We start from the raw sequence: 24,466 nt of genomic DNA, 5'->3' as shown, positions 1-24,466 counted from the left end.
TCTCGAACCTAAAAGGGTACTTCTGCTGTCACCATAGGATAAACCTTTGAGGAACCTTTTTGGGTTCCAGGTAGAGCCCTTTTGGATTTAATGTAGAACCTTTTCCACAGAGGATTCTACATGGAACTCAAAAGGGTTCTACCTGGAAGCAAAAAGGGTTCCCAAATGGGGACAGCCGAAACACCCCTTTTCAACTCTTTTTTCTAAGAGTGTAGTCATGTTTGTTTTCTTGCCTGCAGTTTATTAAGGTGGTATTTATGTATATTTCACAGACAACAGATGCTCCTCAATGTAAATCAACCAGATTCTACTCTGAGACTCAGACTGTGAGCGGTACAGTATTGCAGGAGGACTGGAAATCAACAGACCGCCCCTCTCCAGAAGGTGCAGGATCCAACACCGACCCTCATGGAGCTCTGTGTCCGAGGACAGATGTCCTATCCAGGACGTCTCTGGCGGGACCTTGCGTCGGATCCAGAGGTCCTGTAAGTGCCAGTGGATTTGGCACTGTTGGACCCAACGTGCTGGGAAGTTAGAGTGTTCGGAAATCTAATGGAAAAGTTATTTGTGAGCATTGCACCGTGACTGTGGCTGCACTGAAGAGACAGGCACTGAGCCTTGTCATTCCTCAATATATCTCATGCAAGGTAAGCTGATCACTGCATCACTTTCTCTGGAAATGTGTTCTATGTAGTAAGCAGGAGTATACATTGTAGTGATACATTATACAGTACCAGTCAAAAGTTTGGACACACCTACTCATTCAAGGGTTTTTCTTTATTTGAGCTATTTTCTACATTGTAGAATAATAGTAAAGATGTCAAACCTATGAAATAATACATATGGAATCATGTAGTAACCAAAAAATTGTTAAACAAATCAAAATATATTTTATATTTGAGATTCTTCAAAGTAGCCACCCTTTGCCTTGATGACAGCTTTGCACACTTTTGGCATTCTGTCAACAAGCTTTATGAGGTAGTCATCTGGAATGCATTTCAATTAACAGGTGTGCCTTGTTAAAAGTGAATTTGTGGAATTTCTTTCCTTCTTAATGCGTTTGAGCAAATCAGTTGTCTTGTGACAAGTTAGGGGTGGTATATAGAAGATAGCCCTGTTTGGTAAAAGACCATGTTCGTATTATGGCAAGAACAGCTCAAATAAGCAAAGACAAACGTCAGTCTGTCATTACTTTAAGAAATGAAGGTCAGGAAATATGGAACATTTCAAGAAAGTTTCCTCAAGTGCAGTCGCAAAAACCATCAAGCGTTATGATGAAACTGGCTCTCACGAGGACTGCCACAGGAAACGAAGAGAGTTACCTCTGCTGCAGAGGATAAGTTTATCAGGGTTACCAGCCTCAGAAACTGCAGCCCAAATAACTCTGCTTCACAGAGACAGACACATCTCACATCTCAACATCAACTGTTCAGAGGAGACAGCGTGAATCAGGCCTTCATGGTCGAATTGCTGCCAAGAAACCACTACTAAAGGACAAGTGTTTCTTGGGCCAATAAACATGAGCAATGGACATTAGACGGGTGAAATGTGAGATTTTTGGTTCCAATCGCCGTGTCTTTGTGAGAAACAGAGTAGGTGAACGGATGATCTCTGCATGTGTGGTTCCCACCGTGAAGCATGGAGGAGGTGTGATGGTGTAGGGGTGCTTTGCTGGTGACACTGTCAGTGATTTATTTAGAATTCAAGGCACACTTAACCAGCATGGCTACCACAGCATTCTGCAGCGATACGCCATCCCATCTGGTTTGCTCTTAGTGGGACTATTGTTTGTTTTTCAACAGGACAATGACCCAAAACACACCTCCAGGCTGTGTAAGGGCTATTTGACCAAGAAGGAGAGTGATGGAGTGCTGCATCAGATGACCTGGCCTCCACAATCACCCGAACTCAACCCAATTGAGATGTTTGGGATGAGTTGGACCACAGAGTGAAGGAAAAGCAGCCAACTAGTGCTCAGCATATGTGGGAACTCCTTCAAGACTGTTGGAAAAGCATTCCTCATGACGCTGGTTGAGAGAATGCCAAGAGTGTGCAAAGCTGTCATCAAGGCAAAGGTTGCCTACTTTGAAGAATCTAAAATCTAAAATCTATTTTGATTTGTTTAACAATTTTTTGGTTACTACATGATTCCATATGTGTTATTTCAAAGTTTTGATGTCTTCACTATTATTGTACAATGTAGAAAATAGTAAAAATAAAGAAAAACCCCTGAATGAGTAAGTATGTCCAAACTTTTGGCGGGTACTGTACTTTATAACCAATTCCATGTGGGAACAATTTAAGAGGTTTTGAATTGAAATGGTCATAAAATGTGGCTTAGAGGATTTCCATAGATTTTAGGATTTGCCAGACATTTGACAAAGCCTAATCAAAATTAAGTGTCACATACTTAGACATTTTTTTCTGATTTAGATTGTTTTATTTGTAGCAGCCAACAATTCTAGTCATTGAGCAGACTCATAGAGGATATCCCTAGAGTGAGCTGATTCCCTCTATAGTCCCTCTAACCTCATCACCAGAGGCAAAATAAAACATTTGCTTACCTCTCCTACAGAGAGGGACATGACATAAAATAGGATGTTTTAAAATAAACCATAGGCCATTTATATGTGGAGAGAATACCTCATTGTTCAGACAGAGTCAGTCAGTAGAAATCTGATAATGGCTCCTTGTAGTGTATTGACTTCCAGCCCAGAGCCATGATAAGATCTGTCCTGTTATGAATCAGAAAGAAAATACTTCCTTAAATATTTAGGTAGGAAAACGGGTCTCTGACAGCCTGGTCCGAAATCTGTTTGTGCTGTTTAGCCAACTCCTATGGTCGTTGTTTTGCATGGTTCCAGATTTGTTTGTCTTTTTGCTATGAGAAACAAAACACCAGAGGTTGTCTATACAGCCCACACAGATCTGGGACCAGGTCTCTGATGGCTCAGCTTTTGGGTTGGAGTTTGTTTGGGCACATCTGCATTTTTCTGGTTGACTTTGTTTTATGCAATAGTACAGTAGTCTGGGATGCAGAATGTGGTTCATTGACGTTAGCAGCTTGTGGGAGAGAAGTCTTGTAACGGAAGTTAAGGGAGTACAAGGACACAGAAGGAAAATATGTTTGGAAAGGGTATTTTGTTTTTAAATGATATTGTAAATTAGAATTGTAGAGTTATGTCTCAGAATTGTATGGGAAGGTCTGCTCAATCCAAGATTACAACCAGCATTACCCCAAAAATGGAGGAGGCAGGTGGCAGTGGGAGGAGGTAGGGAACTGGTCTGTATGCCTAATATAAAAGATCAAAACTGGCAGAGAGATAAAAATAGCATAAATAGGAAAGTATACCAGCTTCATTTGAGGACCAGGATGTTGACTGCTGTGCCATACAGATTGCAAAATAGTTGGATAGATATTTTTGATGTACCGATTCCATGGTACAGGGTGTATGAGTTGATATATAAAACAACGCAAGATTCAAGACTTCGTGCTTTCAGCTAAAATTATTGATGGGTCACTGGTTCGGGTCCCCATTTTTGATCTTGTGGGAGATCTGTCGACGTGGCCTTGAGCAGGGAGTTGATCCTGGTTGCTTCTGTGGGTCGCTGAAGATGGGAGTCTGTTAGATGACTAATGTGATGTAGATGTTGAGAGGCTTCACTGCAAGTAGATTGTATGTTTTATATGTTCAATAAATGTAAAATGTAAAATTATAATGATTGATTCTGGAAATCAGTGTACATTTCAGTCTTTAATGACGATCAATTATCAAAGTCACCCACTTTTGTAATTCACTTTGTTATGTTGTTTTTCTTATTTAATTAGACTCAATGCATTGCAATGCAGAACCATATTATACATCCCCTTTACACTCACTCTATAGGACTCAACCTTGTCAGCCTATCTCCACGGCAACCTCCAAGCCCACAGCACTACCATAGGTGTCTGGGCTGTGGAAGAAGTGCAGAGTGGTTGTGACGTCTGCGGTGCCCACCTGATCCAGTTGAAGCGGGAGGCCATCCACCTGATCCTAGCCAGGGAGGAGCGTGCCAAGTGGGCCACTCCACTTATCGCCAAGCCCCTTCCTGGATCTATCTCCACCAAAACAGCACAGTCTAGCCCCCACCTCTCAGCCTCTTCAAGGAGCCAGAGCTCCCCTGCCAAGCCCTCCCCTGGATCTCCCCCAAGACACACCCGAAGAGGGTCTTGAAGCCCTCCTCTGGGAGAGATAGATGGCTTAAGGAGCAGCAGCACCTGGCCTCCGCCATATCAATGTCAAGCAATAATGGAGTCACCATCTTCCCCTACCAGGTACTGTACAGTCCACATCTAAAGCCTATAAGCTGCATATCGTGACATTGCTCTGATATGGTTGTAGCTTTCATTATTACGGATGCTAATGGAGACTATATCAACCATATCAAGACAATGTCGTGACACATCCCCCACCAGGTAGAGGGACTGTCCATCTAACAGCCTACAAACTGTATATCAAGACAATGTCGTGACACATCCCCCACCAGGTAGAGGGACTGTCCATCTAACAGCCTACAAGCTGTATATCAAGACAATGTCGTGACACATCCCCCACCAGGTAGAGGGACTGTCCATCTAACAACCTACAAGCTGTATATCAAGACAATGTCGTGACACATCCCCCACCAGGTAGAGGGACTGTACATCTAACAACCTACAAACTGTATATCAAGACAATGTCGTGACACATCCCCCACCAGGTAGAGGGACTGTACATCTAACAACCTACAAGCTGTATATCAAGACAATGTCGTGACACATCCCCCACCAGGTAGAGGGACTGTACATCTAACAACCTACAAGCTGTATATCAAGACAATGTCGTGACACATCCCCCACCAGGTAGAGGGACTGTACATCTAACAACCTACAAACTGTATATCAAGACAATGTCGTGACACATCCCCCACCAGGTAGAGGGACTGTACATCTGACAACCTACAAACTGTATATCAAGACAATGTCGTGACACATCCCCCACCAGGTAGAGGGACTGTACATCTAACAACCTACAAGCTGTATATCAAGATGTCGCGCCGACAACTGAAGTACCCGCCGTTATACTTACAGTGCATTCAGAAAGTATTCAGATCCCTTGACTTTTTCCCCATTTTGTTACTTTACAGCCTTATTCTAAAATTGAATAAATTGTTTGTTTTCCTGATCAATCCACACACAATACCCCATAATGACAAAGAAAAAACAGTTGTATTTAACATTTCTGCTAATGTATTAAAAATAAAAACTGAAATATATATTATGGGGTATTGTGTGTAGATTGATGAGTAAAAAAATATTTTAATCAATTTTAGAATAAGGCTGTAATGTAACAAAATGTGGAAAAAGTCAAGGGGTCTGAATACTTTCTGAATGCACTGTATTATAGATCCTAATGGAGGATACGGCTATAACGGAGTAAATCATGACATACAGTATCCTCTGCTTGCACATCCTTTTATGGGCGTAGCTATCTGTAAGGCCTGAGGAGATAATGCCCTTATAGAAAGTGTTGTCACTGTCGGCCTGTGATGAGGAGTGGAGGGAAGAGAAGAGGAGGAGAAACAGGAGGAGAAGCAAGAGGAGGAGAAGAGAGGGAAGAGTAGAAGAGAGGAGGGAAGAGGAGAAGAGAGGAGGGAAGAGGAGGAGAAACAAGAGGAGAAGAGAGAGGAGGAAACGAGAGGAGAGATGAGGAGAGGAAAGCAGAGGAAAGTGGGAGAGACGGGTGGAGAGGAGGGAAGAGGAGAGGAGGGAAGAGGAGAGGAGAGGAAAGAGAAGAGGAGGGAAGAGAAGAGGAGGGAAGAGAAGAGGAGGGATTAGGAGAGGAGGGATGAGGAGAGGAGGGATGAGGAGAGGAGGGATGAGGAGAGGAGGGGAAGAGGAGAGCAGAGGAAAGGGTTTTAGAGGAGATGATAGGAGAGAAGAGGAGAGGAGAAGAGGAGAGAAGGGGAGTGGATGGATGGAAAGCATTTGAGGAGCCTTTAGTAGGTTATAGTATCTTGTTCAGACAGAGAGGCTTATAGGGTGTCATTTGGGACTCAGACTATATCTCCATCAGTGCAATGGGGAAGGGGTACAAAACAAAAAAGTAGTGGGAGAACTTAACTTTACCCAGTGCCCCCCTAACATCTCATTCCACATGTCAGTCATGCCCCAGGGTCCCTCATGGCTCTAATTGGTATTTTACTTACACACACACACACACACACACACACACACACACACACACACACACACACACACACCAACCCAACCCAACCCAACCCAACCCAACCCAACCCAACCCAACCCAACCCAACCCAACCCAACCCAACCCAACCCAACCCAACCCAACCAGGACTGGAGGGAAGGGAAAGCAGCGTTGAGTTCAGAGTGGGATTCTTCACCGACATCCTCTGCCTCGAGAGTATGTGGTGTGTAATAGTGAGACGCAGTACGTTCAGAGGACGGGGCTCTGAGTCTGAATGTCTGAGTCAAGTCTCCATTCAACCCTGGAACTATCTATAGTATGTGTGACACTATTGATCTATGAGTAGAGCTATATGATGAATGTCCCGTTAACCCAATGTGCTTTCACATCTACAGATGAACCACTGAAGAACTACTCTTGGTCTCATTGCCTTAGTTCTACTCTGTGAGCTGGTATCTTGGATCTCAGTTGTTATTAGACAAAATCCTCCTTTTAACCCTCTGACTAATCGAGCCTGGTCCCATACCAGCCGACTTCTATCATTGCCAAGCCATACTTTGGCAACACATTGAACGATCACAAAGAGGAGTTGGCTAATAGCCCGAACAGACTGGAACACAAGGCAATGGATATTCTAAACCTAAAGAGGATCCTTCTCTCCACAGTTTTCAGAGAACTTCTCAGAGGGACAGAGTGAGACTGTACCGGTTCAGATCAGTCTAATGGCATCTGCAACCTTGTCCTTTCTGGTCAGGTACTGTATGTGTAAAGCCGGTCAGTTAGATGTCTACAGAGTAAACATGGGTTCCTTCAGGTATTTTTTAAAATGAATGATGATAAAAAAAATTACATAATTAATCTGTTTCTCAATCATCATTGAGAATGTACCTACTGTGTTTTTGAAAGATTCAAATCCTGTCTTTCCACAGGGCAGCCCAGAAAATGAGCCTGACGTCGAGGAGGAAGGGCCAAATGTCCTCCCCCTCTCCCATGGGTCCTCCCCCCCATTACACCACCTGCTACAGGGGCATCATCCAGAGGTCTCCACCCCCAATCCCCACCTGCCTGCTTCAAGCTGCCAACAGAGTCAAAGATGCACCTAATGTCGGCAAGGTAACCAACTGTACTCATTGGTTTACCTCAGTCTTGACCAACCAGGTCATTATTCCAAAAGATAATTTGTTCTCAATTACTTACCTGACTAAATAAATGTTAAAATGCATGTTTAATTAAAACTTTTAATAAATAAACAAACAAACAAATGAATAAATACATTGTTATCCCACAACCATTTGCTTAGAAGTGTTTCCAGAGTCATAAAGTGAGGAAGATCCTATATCAGCACTCATAGTGCTACCTCCATCTTTATCATACAATATGGTGCTAACGCCCTTTCAGTTTATGCTCTCCCCCTCTGGGGTATAGCCTACTGTAGAGGAAATCAATATGGTTACCTCGCATTTCACAGACGGTCTGCTGCAGCTGGTCTAGAGTTACAGATAACAGGCCTGGGTCCCACCTCATCACATCTCATCTCATCACATCCCATCTTATCACATTCCATCCCATTTCATCTCATCCCATCTCATCCCATCCCACCTGCAAATCAAATCCCATTTTATTGGTCGCATAAACAATATTTAGATATTATTGCAGGTGTAGCAAAATTCTTGTGTTCCTAGCTCCAATAGTGCAGTAATATCTAACAATAGACAACTATACACTGAAATCTAAAAAGTAAAACTATGGAATTAAGAAATATTAGGACGAGCTATGTCGGAGTCCGGAGTATATATATATATGTATATTATGGGATGTATAGACATTATGTACAGTATATAAATATAATATTTACTATATATGTAGGATATGTAGGACATAATTGTATATGTACAGCAATAGTTAAATAGTATAGGCCTTGACTAGAATACAGTATATACATATGAAGTGGGTAGAAAAGTATGTAAACATTATTAAAGTGACCAGTGTTCCATGACTATGTACATAGGGCAGCAGTCTCTAAGGTCTAGGGTAGAGTACCGGGTGGTAGCCGGCTAGTAACAGAGACTAATTTCAGGGCAGGATACTGGGCGGAGGCCGGCTAGTGGTGACTATTTAACAGTCTGATGGCCTTTAGATAGAAGCTGCTTTTCAGTCTCTCTGAAAAGTGCGTTACTGGTCTCGTTACTGGTCAGGCACCGCATTATGTGATTAAGCGCACGGTGTCGCCAGTAAGCGCCCATAGCCCGGTGCGCTATAGGACAGCCCCCCGAAAGTGTCATGCGAGTGTGGGCATCCAGCCAGGGCGTATTGTGCCTGCTCAGCGTGTCTGGTCTCCGGTACGCCATTTCGGTCCAGGGTATCCTGCGCCGGCTCTGCGTGCTGTGTCTCCGGGGCGCTGGGAGGGTGCAGTGCGTCCTATGCCTGCGCTCCGCTCGTGCCGGGCGAATGTGGGAATTGAGCCTAAGGGGGAGGTGCGGTAGTATGCACCAGATCTCCAGTGCTCACCGGTTCAACCTGTGCCTGCACTCTGGAGGGTCCGGGCTAGAGTAGTCATCCAGCCTGGGGGAGTGGTGCCAAGGCTGCGCACCAGAGTTCCAGTGCTCCCCCACAGCCCGGTCCTTCCGGTGCCTCCTCCAAGCACCAGGCCTCCTGTAGGTCTCCCCAGCCTGGTGGGTCCTGTGGCAGCCCCACGCACCAGGCTGTCTCTCCGTCTCCTCCCTACAGGTGCTCCCGTCTGAGCTGCCAGAGCCGCCCGTCCTGAGCCGCCCGTCTGTCCTGAGCCGCCTGAGCCGCCCGTCTGTCCTGAGCCGCCTGAGCCGCCCGTCTGTCCTGAGCCGCCCTTCAGTCAGGAGCCGCCTGAGCCGCCCTTCAGTCAGGAGCCGCCTGAGCCGCCCTTCAGTCAGGAGCCGCCTGAGTCGCCCTTCAGTCAGGAGCCACCTGAGCTGCCCGTCAGTCCAGAGGCGCCCGTCAGTCCAGAGGCGCCCGTCAGTCCAGAGGCGCCCGTCAGTCCAGAGGCGCCCCTCAGTCCAGAGGCGCCCCTCAGTCCAGAGGCGCCCCTCAGTCCAGTGGCGCCCCTCAGTCCAGTGGTGCCCTTTACTAGGGTCTCCAATCCAGAGCCGCCACCGCGGTAAATGCCCACCCAGACCCTCCCCTATAGGTTCAGGTTTTCCGGCCGGAGTCCGCACCTTTGGGGGGGGTGGGTACTGTCACGTTCTGACCTTAGTTCCTTTGTTATGTCCTTATTTTAGTTTGGTCAGGGCGTGAGTTAGGGTGGGCATTCTATGTTGTTTTTCTATGTTTTGTTCTGTTGGTAGATTTCTATGTGTTGGGCCCAGTATGGTTCTCAATCAGAGGCAGGTGTCAGTCATTGTCTCTGATTGGGAGCCATATTTAGGTAGCCTGTTTTTCATTGTGTTTTGTGGGTGATTATTTTCTGTTCTGTGTTTTGTTTCACCGTACAGGAGTGTTCGTTTGTCGTTTTATTGTTTTTGTTCAGTGTTCATTATTCGTATTAAAACAATATGGACACTTACCACGCTGCGCATTGGTCCTCCTCTTCTTCCAACCACGACAAGCGTTACACTCTCGGTCCCTGGTTTGATGCACCTGTACGTACCTCCCCTTCTGGATGGCAGCGGGGTGAACAGCCCGTGGCTCAAGTGCCTAAGATTAATTTCTTCAGCCTCCTGAGGTTGAAGAGGCGCTAATGCGGATAATTTCAGATTGTCAGTGATGTATACACCAAAGAACTTGAAGCTTTTCATTTTCTCCACTGCTGCCCCATTGATGTGGATGGGGGCGTGGTCCCTCTGCTGTTTCCTGAAGTCCATGATCAGTTCCTTCGTTTTGTTGACATTGAGAGAGAGGTTAATTTTGCACTCAGCTCAGAACAACGCAGGGAGAATCTCTCTCGCTCTCTCTCTCTCTCAGTAAATGGCTTCTTGAATGATTCAGCCCCCATAATTAGAACGCGACACAAGGTCAATAGAATAGAGTTAGGGACGCCTGTATCTGTTCTGCAGGGAAGGAGTTACAAAGCAAGCCTCCATCCAACAGATAACAGACTGACTAGCTCCCATCACTGGCTTTTATTACGATTCATCATAATCAATGCTCAGATATTACATCATGCAGCCCTAAAGTGCTGCTTTGTGATATCAAGTAAATCACACTTGACAGCTTTTATAAGAGCGAGATAGAGAGAGAGAGGTTTTATAAGTTCAGTTAAGTTCATTTAGCATTATTATGTGGTTCATTGTCTTCATGTAGTGATTCTGTGAGGTTCTGTTCCTTCCCATGTGCAGAGTCAGACCTCAGAGGGATCTTAGTGAGGTGGCTGTTGGGGTCTTAGCTAACTGAACATAAAACCTACTAGAGCCTTTAAATCCACAGTGTTCCTGAGTTCATCTCTGGACCTGTGGAAATCAGTTAACATAGCATTCTTACTCAGGATATATAGGATGTAATGAATTCATAATAATTGATCATTGATTGGAGGTATGTAGTGCTTTTACAGATGCTCAAAGTCATTGTTCACACTTTACAGCATACAATTACACATAGAATCATGTCACCGAATTATAGGATCTCAATGTTTTATAGTACATAAACAGCTCATCCACCACCAATGTGTAGCTTTTTAACTGTTAATACAGGTTTTGCTCTACATACATACATTTTGACCCCCTTTTCTCCCCAATTTCGTGGTATCCAGTTGTTAGTAGTACTATCTTGTCTCATCGCTACAACTCCCGTACGGGCTCGGGAGAGACGAAGGTCGAAAGCCATGCGTCCTCCGAAACACAACCCAACCAAGCTGCACTGCTTCTTAACACAGCGCGCATCCAACCCGGAAGCCAGCCGCACCAATGTGTCGGAGGAAACACCGTGCACCTGGCGACCTGGTTAGCCCGCACTGCGACCGGCCCGCCACAGGAGTCGCTAGTGCGCGATGAGACAAACCCCCCCCTAACCCGGACGACGCTAGGCCAATTGTGCGTTGCCCCACGGACCTCCCGGTCGCGGCCGGCTGCGACAGAGCCTCTGCGATGCAGTGCCCTAGACCACTGCGCCACCCGGGAGTCTTTTAACCAAGTTAGTATGAAAGTGACACCATCTCGTGAACAGCAGGGGTCCAGCGCTGTAGAAATACGCTGCCTACCTATTTCATACTATTCACCAGAGTAACGTTTGAAATCTCTCCTCGGATGCCTAGCCGTGCTAAATCCCTTTTCCGTTAGCTTAACGTTTTCTTACACCAATTTCAAAGGAAACATATAAATAGCAGTGGATAGAAGCGAATAGAATCAGGAAATCTGGGAGACTGGTAGGGTTAATGGTGATGTGTCTGTCATTTCCTACCTGCTTTAATAGGGATCCTGCCTGTGACCCATATCGACAGCTACTTTGACTATTCTACAATCCCATCTGATGCTTTAGGTGTTATTGTCTAGGACGACGCTTATTCTACAATCCCATCTGATGCTTTAGGTGTTATTGTCTAGGACGACGCTTATTCTACAATCCCATCTGATGCTTTAGGTGTTATTGTTTATTATTTATATTGTCTAGGATTTAGATAGTTTAATAATGCATGGATTTTTCTCATTTGAAGAATACGTTTTTACTGGTGTTTTTCCCATATGTGTCACGTTCCTGACCTTATTTCCTTTGTTTAGCCTTGTTTAGTTGGTCAGGACGTGAGCTGGGTGGGCATTCTATGTTATGTGTTCCTATGTTGGGTTCATTGTACTAGCCTGATATGGTTCTCAATCAGGGGCAGGTGTTTTACGTTTCCTCTGATTGGGAACCATATTAAGGTAGACTGTTTCTCACTGTTTGTTTGTGGGTGATTGTTGCTGTGTCTGTGTTTGTTCGCCACACGGTACTGTTTCGTTCGTTTGTTCCTGTTCGTGCGTTCATGTTTTATATGTTCTCAAGTTCAGGTCTGTTCACGTCGTTTATTGTTTTGTAGTTTGTTCAAGTGTTTTTTCGTCTTCGTTTAATAAACAATAGTATGTATTCAAACCGAAAAATAATTTTATTCTCTCCCTACAGGTCAAAGTGGTGCTGCGAGTTTGCACCTCTCCCCCTGTACCCCCTTCCCAGCCCCAGCCACCCATTCTCAGAGTGGACCCAGCTAAAAGAAGGGTCACCATGATGGACCCAGCTACCACCCACAATCAACAGCTACATTTCAACTCTAAACCGACACACTCTGGAGCAGCCACCGGTCCCTCTAAGGCATATGTCTTTGACGCAGCCTACCCCCCAGAGTCAACCCAGGTCTGTGGGTACAGTATGGTTGGATTGTTATCTCTGTCTGATGACCTGAAAACTGATGGGACATAAAACGCAGTTTCCAGATAGCCATCGCTATGTCTTAGACTCTCAGCCTCTTTCCTTTCCTAGCAGTGTGTGTTAGTGTTTGATGGATCGAGCACATTCAGCCAGAGCAGAGCATTTTATGAATTAATTCTTCTTAGCGTTCATTTTATTAGTGTTTTAAACAGCAGGTTAAATGCTAAGGTGGATGAATGGAAGGATTCACCCTCCTTTTCTCCTTTTTGTCTCTGCCAGGCGGAGGTGTGTGTTGGTATTCTGCCTGACGTCATCCGTTCTGTGGTCAACGGGGCAGACGGCTGCATTCTGTGTTTTGGACATGGTGAAGTGGGTAAGTAATGACTGTATGTGGCCAGGATGACCAACGCTCATATGGAGGGTGGCTATTGTGTAACCTTTATTTAACTAGGCAAGTCAGTTAAGAACAAATTCTTATTTACAATGACGGCCTACCCCGGCCAAACCCGGACGACTTGCCTAGTAAAATGACTATTACCACAACCCCTTTTACATAAGGAACAAATCCATCTCTTTCATGTATTTCTTTTATCCATCCCTTCCATCCATCTATTTCCTATGAGCGGTGGCATGGGAGGTGCTTCATCCATCTATTTCCTATGAGCGGTGGCATGGGAGGTGCTTCATCCATCTATTTCCTATGAGCGGTGGCATGGGAGGTGCTTCATCCATCTATTTCCTATGAGCGGTGGCATGGGAGGTGCTTCATCCATCTATTTCCTATGAGCGGTGGCATGGGAGGTGCTTCATCCATCTATTTCCTATGAGCGGTGGCATGGGAGGTGCTTCATCCATCTATTTCCTATGAGCGGTGGCATGGGAGGTGCTTCATCCATCTATTTCCTATGAGCGGTGGCATGGGAGGTGCTTCATCCATCTATTTCCTATGAGCGGTGGCATGGGAGGTGCTTCATCCATCTATTTCCTATGAGTGGTGGCATGGGAGGTGCTTCATCCATCTATTTCCTATGAGCGGTGGCATGGGAGGTGCTTCATCCATCTATTTCCTATGAGCGGTGGCATGGGAGGTGCTTCATCCATCTATTTCCTATGAGCGGTGGCATGGGAGGTGCTTCATCCATCTATTTCCTATGAGCGGTGGCATGGGAGGTGCTTCATCCATCTATTTCCTATGAGCGGTGGCATGGGAGGTGCTTCATCCATCTATTTCCTATGAGCGGTGGCATGGGAGGTGCTTCATCCATCTATTTCCTATGAGCGGTGGCATGGGAGGTGCTTCATCCATCTATTTCCTATGAGTGGTGGCATGGGAGGTGCTTCATCCATCTATTTCCTATGAGCGGTGGCATGGGAGGTGCTTCATCCATCTATTTCCTATGAGCGGTGGCATGGGAGGTGCTTCATCCATCTATTTCCTATGAGTGGTGGCATGGGAGGTGCTTCATCCATCTATTTCCTATGAGTGGTGGCATGGGAGGTGCTTCATCCATCTATTTCCTATGAGCGGTGGCATGGGAGGTGCTTCATCCATCTATTTCCTATGAGCGGTGGCATGGGAGGTGCTTCATCCATCTATTTCCTATGAGTGGTGGCATGGGAGGATCTTCATATGTTTTTGCCGAAGAGATTTTAGTCGCGCAATTTTACATCTAACTACATAGATGTTTAGTGCAGTATTTTTCAGTGAAAAAATGTGCATGAAAACGAGTCATCTCTCGTTCAATGACAACAAACTAAATAAACTTCAGTTAGTGCTAAATACGGCTGCTAGAATCCTGACTAGAACCAAACAATTTGATCATATTACTCCAGTGCTAGCCTCCCTACACTGGCTTCCTGTTAAGGCAAGGGCTGATTTCAAGGTTTTACTGCTAACCTACAAAGCATTACATGGGCTTGCTCCTACCTATCTTTCCGATTTGGTCCTGCCGTACATACCTACACATACGCTACGGTCACAAGACGCAGGCCTCCTAATTGTCCCTAGAATTTCTAAGCAAACAGCTGGAGGCAGGGCTTTCTCCTATAGAGCTCCATTTTTATGGAATGGTCTGCCTACCCATGTGAGCGACACAGACTCGGTCTCAACCTTTAAGTCTTTACTGAAGACTCATCTCTTTAGTGGGTCATATGATTGAGTGTAGTCTGGCTCAGGAGTGTGAAGGTGAACGGAAAGGCTCTGGAGCAACGAACCGCCCTTGCTGTCTCTGCCTGGCCGGTTCCCCTCTCTCCACTGGGATTCTCTGCCTCTAACCCTATTACAGGGGCTGAGTCACTGGCTTACTGGTGCTCTTTCATGTCGTCCCTAGGAGGGGTGCTTCACTTGAGTGGTTTGAGTCACTGACGTGATCTTCCTGTCTGGGTTGGCGCTCCCCCTTGGGTTGTGCCGTGGCGGAGATCTTTGTGGGCTATACTCGGCCTTGTTAAGCCCTTTCAAGCCATGGTATTTTCTAATAAATAGGGGGTTACCGGCTGAACGTGGCATGTTCGAATTAGAGACTCCGTCTGATCTGAATTCATGCAGCTGCGGCCTTGGAGTAATTCATGTAAATGCTCGAAGTTTGATTTCAAAAATGTATTTTATTGTAAAATTGGTGGGCGTTCTGGTTATAACTGAATCTTGGTTAAAGAAGTCTATACTGGACTCTGATTTGTCTCTGACTGGATATAATATTTTTAGAGAACAACTTGACTGTTTCTGTATCCATCACCACCCCTGTCCCTAAGCAATTTGGATGTCTAGTCCTAAATGTGGGCCTTGGTAATAATGCCCATTTGACACTAACGGGAATTTATCGCCCTTCCTCGGTCTCCTCATGTGCTCTTAACAAATTGTCTGACCTGCGGTCCAACTATGCTAAATCCAATTTTAAAAACCCTGAAAAACCTACTCTCTTAGATATTATTCTAACAAATACCCCTCAAAAGTTTACAGCAAATGGGATATTCGCCAATGAGTTCAGTGACCATTGTCCAGTAGCCTGCATAAGAGATGTTAAGATACCTAAATCTCGCTCATGCATTATTATAAAAATACATTTTAGGAATTTTTATGAGCAACATTTTTTGTCTGAGCTGAGGCTGAGTGACTGTTGGGTTGTGTTAACTATCACTGCCTCGGATCAGGCTCTTAATTGTTTTATTTCCCTGTTTAACTCTGTTGCAGATAAACATGCACCGCACAAAAGGATACGGGTGAAAGACAGATCTAATCCTTGGTTCACGCATGAGTTGTCTGTTAAATTACAGGAAAGAAATGTAGCTTGGGCAAAGGCAAGACTGACTGAGTAAGTTTACATGCACTCTAATAATTTTATATTATCCTGATTATGGCAGAAGGCCGAGTATGGCATTAGTCATGTAAACCCCTTACTCTGTTTATCTTAACCGGCTTTAGGCCTTACTTGAAGTAAGCATACAGCGTTTAAAACAGCTGGTTTTCTGAGCAATCTTTCTAATTATTAGGACATGTAAACAGCTGAATCAGCGTTCCAGTGGTGTATTTGATCTGCACATGTACCAGCACCAGGTAACACAACCTTCCCTCTTATCCATGAGAGAAGTGAGTTCAGAAAAACTGAAAGTATGCATCTTGTAAATAGTTTTCACATACACACTTTTATGTCAAAACTCAAAAGTCCCATCAGTAGCCTGATTTCAGATGTGTCCATGTAAACAGGATTATTAAGGAAATCGTTCTTCCTGCAAAGCATGTAAACGTTTTAAACAAACTATTATATTAACTTGACTATCCACAATAATCACATATTACGTGCATGTAACCGTGCTCACTGATTCTACGTCTTATTGGTCCTTCAGACATTTAAGAAATATATGTCTATCTCTGGTTACAAAAGCAAAATCAACATATTTCTTGAATTGTGTCAGATAGTGGTGGTAATCCAGCTAACTTTTGGAAAGTGGTCAAATCATTGAAACAAAACTCCACCCCCTCTTTGCCCCAGCAGGTTTTAACAGCCTCTGGTCCCATACTAGACAAAATGGACATTTGTGGGGCTTTAAATAGCCATTTGGCTTCAGCTGGCCAGCTGTTTGTAAGGATAGCCTAATTAATCTCATTTAGGGTGTTAACCTAGTAGCTGAGGACTGTAACTGTTTTTTTTTAAATAAATGTTGTGTTTTGTATTGATTTCTGTTTTGTTTTACATTGTATTGGTTGTTGTGTGTATTGGTTGTGATCAGGGCACCACTGGGAATGAGACCATGGTCTCAATGGGTTTTGATTGAATAAATAAAGAAGTATACAAAAAACAAATACTCAGAAAGGGTTCCTTGTGGGCATCAGGGAAGAACCCTTCGTGATTTAAGTGCCATCTTTTTTCAAAGAGTGTAATGGAGGAGGATACGTGTCTGCTAATAAGTGACAGAGATATACAATGTAAAGTGCTGTTCGCAAATCCAATCTGTTATTATTAATACATTTTCTTCTTAAAATCAGGGAAATATGTTCTGTAAATACTGCCATTTCAGAGGACTGTATTTTGAATGTTTTGGGTAAGGACAATTAACAATGCTTAGTTAGAACCTTAATTTTGGAGAAATCTGTCCTTTCCATCTCCTCTGTCCTCCAATTTAACCCTACAATGGGACATAACATGATGTTGGATGGCAGTGCAGTTGAGGGTCTCTAGGTACTGTAAATACTGCCAGTTCCAATGAGCCTGTTGTGGTTTGTGTAATTAGATGACGTTCGTCTTAAGAAGCTTGGCACGACCTCCCGGGTGGCGCAGTGGTCTAGGGCACTGCATCGCAGTGCTAGCTGCGCCACCAGAGTCTCTGGGTTCGCGCCCAGGCTGGGCTGGGTTCGCGCCCAGGCTCTGTCGGAGCCGGCCGCAACCGGGAGGTCCGTGGGGCGACGCACAATTGGCATAGCGTCGTCCGGGTTAGGGAGGGTTTGGCCGGTAGGGATATCCTTGTCTCAGTATGTAAAATGTAATAAAAATGTATGCACTCTACTGTAAGTCGCTCTGGATAAGAGCGTCTGCTAAATGACTAAAAATGTAAAAAATGTAAAAAAAATTAAGCCCCCCTCCCCCCACAAGCTGTTTCCCAAGATGCTCTCACTCTCTCAAGCACACACATGTGTGCTACACGCACGCACACACACACACACACACACACACACAGAAAGAGAACCCAAACTGACTGTGTTGTGTGCCTTATTGCTGTATTTAACAGATAAGTCCCACACCATGATGGGTAGTGATAGCAGTAGCCAGAGTCTAGGGGTCATCCCGTGTGCCATCTCCTGGTTCTACAGTCACATGGAGAGGAGAAGGGAGAGGACTGGGGCCAGCCTGGCTGTGTCTGTCTCTGCTATGGAAGTCTGTGGGGAGGACGAGGTCCTCAGGGACGTACTGTCAGGCAACCTCTAGGACAGCCCACCAGCAGTTCTATATCTCTATGAGGACCCCATCTATGGAATGCAGGTAAATGATGATCGATGGTGTTATTGTTGTGGACGGTTCAGATCAGATAGAAATTTGAAACGCTTATAGAACAGACTTGAATCTTTGTTACGCTGAACATGGAATCGTCAGTTCTACATTACATTTTTTGTTCATTGGTGTGAAATCTAAGTACATTTTCTTAATGAAGCCCCAGGTCTTAAGAACACAGAAACATGTGCTGCTGTAGTTGCACTGTTATCACTACATACAGTGGTGTAAAGTAGTTACTTAAGTCGTTTTTGGGGGTATCTGTACTTTACTATTTATATTTGACAACTTTCACTTTTACTTCACTACATTCCTAAAGAAAATATTGTACTTTTGACAACATACATTTTCCCTGACACGCAAAAGTACTCATTACAAGTACTCATTTTTGAATGCTTAGCAGCACAGGGAAATGGTCCAATTCACACATTTATCAAGAGAACATCCCTGGTCATACCTACTTCCTCCTATCTGGCAGACCCACTAAACACAAATTATTTATTTGTAAATGATGTCTGAGTGTTGAAGATAGCCTCTGGCTATCCATACATTTAAAAAACAAGAAAATGGTGCCATCTGGTTTGCTTAATATAAGGAATTAGAAATGATTTATACTTTTACGTTTGATACTTAAGTATATTTCAAACCAAATACTTTTAGACTTTAAGTGAAGTAGTATTTCACTGGACGACTTTCACCTTTACTTGAGTCATTTTCTATTAAGGTATCTTTACTTTTACTCAAGTATGACAATTGGGTACTTTTTCCATCACTGACTACATACAGTATGCCACTAAGGTGTCATGTCACATTAAGGGTATCTTGCATAATGACTGTGTTTTGTTTGTTAATTTGAAGGCCCCATTCATGAACTAAATACACTAGTTCATCCCTTATTCAGATGTACTGTCAAAAAAAAGCCAGGTAGTGGGAGTTAACGTATTTACACTACATAGTCCCAGTTACATAATGACTTTGGCATTGTCACATTGAACAACATTTAATATTTTTTTTTTTTGCTGTGCAGGTCCGGAGTGCTAGAGTCCCTCTATCCCCCTCTCTCCCTCTCTACATACAGTGCCTTCAGAAAGTATTCATACTCCTTGACCTATTCCACATTTTGTTGTGTTACAACCTGAATTCAAAATTGAATAAAGATATTTTTTCTCACCCATCTACACACAATACCCCATAATGACAAAGTGAAAACATGTTTTTAGGAGTCTTTGCAAATTTACAAAAAATTAAATGCAGAAATATCACACCCCTGAGTCAATGCATGTTAGAATCACCTTTGTCAGCGATTACAGCCTCAAGTCTTTCTGGGTAAGTCTCTAAGAGCTTTGCACACCTAGATTGTAAGTATTTGCATATTATAATTTTTTTAATTCTTCAAGCTCTGTCAAGTTGGTTGTTAATCACTGCTAGACAGGCACTTTCAAGTCTTGCCATAGAATTTCAAGCTGATTAAAGTCAAAACTGTAACTAGGCACTCAGGAATATTTAATGTTGTCTTGGTAAGCATCTCCAGTGTATATTTGGCCTTGTGTTTTAGGTTGTCCTAATGGAAGATTAATTTGTCTACCAGTGTCTGTTGGAAAACAGACTGAACCAGGTTTCTTCTAAGATTTTGCCTGTGCTTGGCTCTGTTCCCTCGTCCTTGCCAATGACAAGCATAGCTATAATATGATGCAGCCACCACCATGCTTGAAAATATGAAGAGTGGTACACAGGGATGTGTTGTGTTGGATTTGCCCCAAACATAACACTTTGTATTCAGGACATAAAGTTAATTTCTTTGCAACATTTTTTGCAATGTTTACTCTGCCTAGAAGGCCAGCATCTCGGAGTCGCCTCTTCATGGTTGACGTTGAGACTGGTGTTTTGCGGGTACTATTTAATGAAGCTGCCAGTTGAGGACTTGTGAGGTGTCTGTTTATCAAACTAGACACTCTAATGTACTTGTCCTCTTGTTCTGTTGTGCACCGGGGCCTCCCATTCCTCTTTCTATTTTGGTTAGAACCAGTTTGCGCTGTTCTGTGAAGGGAGTAGTACACAGCATTGTACGAGATCTTCAATTTCTTGGCAATTTCTCACATGGAATAGCCTTAATTTGTCAGAACAAGAATAGACTGACAAGTTTCAGAAGAAAGTTATTTATTTCTGGCCATTTTGAGCCTGTAATCATACCCACAAATGCTGATGCTCCAGATACTCAACTAGTCTAAAGAAGGACAGTTTTATTGCTTCTTTAATCAGAACAACAGTTTTCAGCTGTGCTAACATCATTGCAAAAGGGTTTTATAATGATCAATTAGCCTTTTAAACTGATAAACTTGGATCAGCTAACACAATGTACCATTGGAACACAGGAGTGATGGTTGCTGATAATGGGCCTATGTACGCCTATTTAGATATTCCATAAAAAAATCTGCCGTCTCCATCTACAATAGTCATTTACAACATTAACAATGTCTACACTGTATTTCTGATCAGTTTGATGTTATTTTAAGGACAAAAAAATAGCTTTTCTTTCAAAAACAAGGACATAAGTGACCACAAACTTTTGAACGGTAGTGTTTCTAATTTTAAATCTAAAATAATTTAATAAAACATGTTGTCTTCCTTCCCTGCAGCTTAAGCACCTCAGTGTAGTTTCTGCCCCCAACGCTGAGAAAGCTGCTTTTCTCCTGGATGTAGCCATCGCATCACGTCACCGTGCCAACAGCCCGACGAGCAGAACTCGTAGTGACATCACCTCACCATCGTCCTCCTGCAGTGGCTCCCATATGTTCTTTACTCTGCACGTCCAACAGCAGCTCTCAGAGGGCGGTGCCAAAGGTTTCAATTTCTGTACATTGTAGATTGAAGAACTCCTGCACAAACTATGGTTGCACCCTACTCCCTATATAGTGCACTGCTTTTGACCAGAGGCCATAGGGCTCTGGTTGAAAGTAGTGCACTACATAGTGAATAGGGTTCCATTTGGGATGCATCCATTAATAACTTTGCATGTTGCTTCATGTGAAGGGTAGCAGTTTTTACTCACCAATGTAACAACACAGTGTGGTCAAAGATTTAGTAACTTAGTTGCAGTCACAATCTGGTTACCTATAAGTACAAACATAGTTATGTTTTTGGGATATTACATACTTATTAACTTATTTCCGGATATCTTCTAAACTTCTCAACGCCATATGGAGGATCTACTCTGTGCTACCAAACTCGTATGCTAGCTCAGTAGCTAGTTCAAGCTGGCTAACGTTAGCCACTAGCCATGTTAGTATGTAATTACATTCCAGACTAAGTGTTGGAGGTTGTGAGGTACAATCCAAAAATCATGAGGAAGTGTGATGTAACAAGGAGCAGATGGAGACTTTGTGGCTGTGTTATCTAGTTAAAATGGCTGTTAAAATGGCGTCGAAGAGAAATGGCTGACGTTTTACATGCCCATAACCAATTGTGCTATTTTTGTATATTTTATTTTGCGTGGTTTGTAATATTTTTTTACTTATTTTGTACATAATGTTGCTGTTACCGTCTCCTATGACCGAAAATAACTTCTGGACATCAGAACAGCGATTACTCACCACGAACTGGAAGAAGCTTTTTTCTTTAACGAGTCCGACGAGAAACATATAGTGCTCTCCCGGGAACAGGCCCAGATCCCTGTCATTTGTGTGAAGAAAAGATGGAGGAAAAGAGGACGCAGATCGGGCTGCCTTCTGAGAATCCGTAGGTGAGCGAGTAAACTCCCACTGCCATCAATTCTACTTGCTAACGTGCAATCATTGGAAAATAAAATTGATGACCTATGATTAAGATTATCCTAGCAACAGGACATTAAAAACTGTAATATCTTATGTTTCACCGAGTCGTGGCTGAACGACGACACAGACAATATAGAACTGGAGGGATTTTCCATGCACCGGAAGAACAGAGAAGCTACATCTGGTAAGACGAGGGGTGGGGGTGTGTGTCTTTTTGTCAGGAACAGCTGGTGCAAGATGTCTATATAAGTCGAGGTATTGCTCGCCTGAGGTATAGTACCTTATGAGAAGGTGTAGACCACACTATCTACCAAGAGAGTTCTCATCTATGTTATTCGTAGCCGTCTATTTACCACCACAGACCGATGCTTGCATTAAGACCGCACTCAACCAACTCTTTTTTCCTTAACAGTATTTTCATGTAGCCTCTTTTTGTCCAGCTAATAGCCTAACCACTGACAAGCAACACTATGGACTAAACGTTCAAATTCTGTTGCTGCATGATTATTTTTCTGTGACAATACAGGTCCAATTTAGATCTTACATCTGTACTCCATTCTATTCCATTCTACTTGACCTGTAGGCTCCCACCCGCGGCGTCTCTCCCATGACACGTCCCTCTCTCTCAGGAGGTCAGCCAGTGCCCCCAGGTCTCGCTGGATAGAGAGTGACATCCCAGAGGCCTACGAGATCAAGGTGTATGAGTTAGACGACGTGGAGAGGCTGCAGAGGAGAGGAGGAGCAGACAAACAGGTGAGGGGACGAGATGTTGGTGTTTAAAGATAGGCTTGGATACATGTTTAGTTTATCAGGGGAAATCAGGGCTTTTCTTGAGTTTGTGTACAAACACATAAATAGCCAAACACAATCGCAAACTTACCATGCATTACATAATACTAGCATGTACATAATCTCCATGTGCACTACATACAGTGCCTTCAGAAAGTATTCACACTCCTTGACAGTGACAACAATACAACAGATATACACAACATGAAATATTGAGATCGGTTGCTATCTTAAAATCAATAAAAAGGAGCAGTCATAGTGCAAAAGTGCAGCAAAATATATACATTTAATTTCACGTGCAGATTCAAAAAGTGTATGGCCTGTGGGATAAAAGAGTTCTTGAATCTGTTGCTATTGAGTTTGGGAAGTGTTACGGATACAAGTGTTCTGTGTGTATCCTGTGTGTATTTCTTTTCTCTCCTTCTCACCTACTCACAGGTGACAATCATCATTCCCCAATCAGTCATCAATTAGTCGCTAATCAGAAGACACCTGCTCCTTTTCCCTTACCCAATCACAGTTCCTTTCCCTTGGTTTAAAACCCTGTCAGTTGTTTTCTCAGGAGCTCAATCTCTCTGTAAATGCCATATGTCTGTAGATCCATTGTGTGGTTTAGCATCTACATGTCACTTTGTCACCACCTGTGAGTATTGTGTTTGTTATGGTGTTTGTTTGATAGTAGGAAAAGGGGGTAACCAGACAGTTCGCCCATGGGCATACACTACCCGTAGGTAAACTTTGTTAAATACACTAGTTAGAACTGGGCGGACCACCCACTGTATTTTTGGTTAGTTAGCTGTTGTTGAAATAGGCTAGTCTAGCTTAGGGGTGTTTTTGGATTATAATTCTTTCTTTCCTTGGGTCCAGCTCAGCCCCTTTTCCTGCCCCCCTTTACCGTGTGTTTAGAAATAAACCCTGAGTGTTTGACGGTAATTAAGTTGTCTGTGTTATTTTGTTCTCACCGTTACTTTGTCACTGTTATAATTTGCGTGAGTTGTGTTACGGGTCCCATTACCACCCCCCCTAGATTGTCGGGCCAAAGGGATTCGTAACAGGACGTCTAAAACAACAACTTGAGGGGAGAAGCGCAAAATCGTTGCGGGGGTGATCAGGCCAGTCTAGGAGGAGAGCTACTGTTAGTTACTCTCCTCACCACTTGCTTTCTGAATGTCACAGTTGTGCCTATTGCACCCCGATGACCTTACTGTCCGCCTTAACCACCCTGTCCAATCTATTTCTGTTGCAAACATTAAGATTGCCAAACCAGGCCACCATTGAGAACATCAGTACGGATTCAATAAAACTCCTGTAAAACAGTGTAATTGGCTGTCTTGCTGATATTAAACAAGTTCATCTTTCTCAGGAAAGAACTTCTGCTGTCGCTTTTTACAGATGGCATCTGTGTTCTCCTCAAACATCAACTTGTTGTCCAGCACTGTTCCCAGGTACTTGAAGATACTAACCAGCTCCATGTCCAGCAATAATCAACAACCAATTTGACAGAGCTTGAAGAATTCTTTTAAGAATAATGGGCAAATGTTGCACAATCCAGGTGTGGAAACTCTTAAACTTACCTAGAAAGACGCATAGCTGTATCTGCTGCCAAAGGTGCTTCGACAAAGTATTCTACAAACTATGTTTTTCAATAAATTAGCAAACATTTCTAAAAACATGTTTTCACTTTGTCATTATGGGGTTGAGAAAACAAATCAATTTACTATTGTAATGATGAGTCCAGGTGTGAATCATAATGATTAACAGGTGCGCGTAATGATGAATCCCAGGACCGGTGGTTAGTACTTTGCGACGCCGGAGGAGCAGGAGTAGACGTGACAAATACATTTTTGAATTCAGGCTGTAACACAACAAATTGTGGAAAAAGTCAAGGGGCATGAAT

This window comes from Salvelinus namaycush, chromosome 24 (genome assembly GCF_016432855.1).
Source record: "Salvelinus namaycush isolate Seneca chromosome 24, SaNama_1.0, whole genome shotgun sequence".
Lineage (NCBI taxonomy): Eukaryota > Metazoa > Chordata > Actinopteri > Salmoniformes > Salmonidae > Salvelinus > Salvelinus namaycush.
Note: the sequence above shows the minus strand (reverse complement) of the source record.